Below are 1,425 nucleotides of genomic sequence, written 5' to 3'. Positions count from 1 at the left end.
CTCTACCATCGTTCAGAAGACAGAGGTTGGACTGTAGTATTAGGTCGGCTACTTGCTCCCCACGACCATCAATCCTCAAGCTACCCCATTGATAGTGATGGGCGTTAAAATCGCCCAACACTAACTTATTTCCAGGCAGATGTTCCACTAGTGAATTTAAAGCATCACTATCAATGGGGCCATGTGGAGGACAGTACAGAGAGCAAATAGACAGATACGTGTTATTAAATTTTACTCTGCACGCGACAGCTTCCAGAGTAGAATTTAGAATCACTTCCGTTTGTGGGTGTGATTTGTGTGTGTAAATGGCAACTCCGTGACCTTCATATCTTCTATACGAGTGGTAGTGTTTGAACTGTGGAGGATCAGGATGATCCTCCAGGCGCGTCTCCTGTAAACAAACAACGTCTGGCCTGTGTATAGAAAGCAAGATTGCTATATTGTGTAACTTATTCCCAATACCTCTACAATTCCACTGTAATACAGTGAAAGCGACGGTTTAAGATTTTCGTTGGGGGCCAGTGTGCTTTGTCTTTTTTGTCTCCCGCCAGCAGGCGAGCGACTACCGGGGGACCTATCCCGGTGCTTGTTCACGGAAACCTCCATATTATCGTCAATTACGAGGTTCCCTGACTCCCCCGAGGAAGAGCTAACCTTCCTCTCCCTCGCTGGAGTGGGAACTGGAAGAACATGAGGACGAGACTGTTTTGTGAGGGTGGTCATATTACTTTTACTAGACTTGTCAGGCTTTGCTTTAGGCCGTACTGATGGAGAGGCAGCAGCAGCCTGAGAGTACGTGGAAGCCTTAGGGATGTCAGTGAGAGAGTTGGAGCGGACAGGAGGTCGAGATGGAGATGTACTGTGAGTGGCAGTAGGGAGAAGGACAGGATCAGTCTGTGTCTCTACAGAGCACATCACAGGACGGGACATTACCGCCGAAGCATAGGACCTATTCGGCGTGGGAGTTGCATGCAACTCCTTCACCTTTTTCCTAGCTTCGTAGTAGGAAATGCCCTCCGTTGCCTTCACTGTGCAGACCTCCTTCTCCTCCTTCCACTTGGGACAATCCCTAGAGGAAGTGGAGTGAGCGCCCTTGCAGTGGAAGCAACAGACCGTCTCAGATGTGCAATGTTCCGCATCATGACCTTGGCTTGCACACTTGCCACACACTGGCTGGGAAGCCGGTTACGTCTTGTGACCATGCCGATATAACTGTCTTTTCATACACCGGAAAGGGTTGGGAATATATGGCCGCAGATGTACTATTTCTTAACCAATTTTTACATTGCTAGGAAGTGATACTTTACCGAAAGTCAAAACAATGGTCGCTGTCTTCGTCCTGACACCTTCCGAGTATCTAGTTATGAATTTAGCATCAAAGACATCTTTCTGAGCAATTACATCTATGATCTCTTCCTCACAAAT

Source organism: Coenobita brevimanus, chromosome 43 (assembly GCF_032717465.1).
Source record: "Coenobita brevimanus isolate Jiangsu-jjx chromosome 43, ASM3271746v2, whole genome shotgun sequence".
NCBI lineage: Eukaryota > Metazoa > Arthropoda > Malacostraca > Decapoda > Coenobitidae > Coenobita > Coenobita brevimanus.
This window is presented reverse-complemented; position numbering follows the sequence as displayed.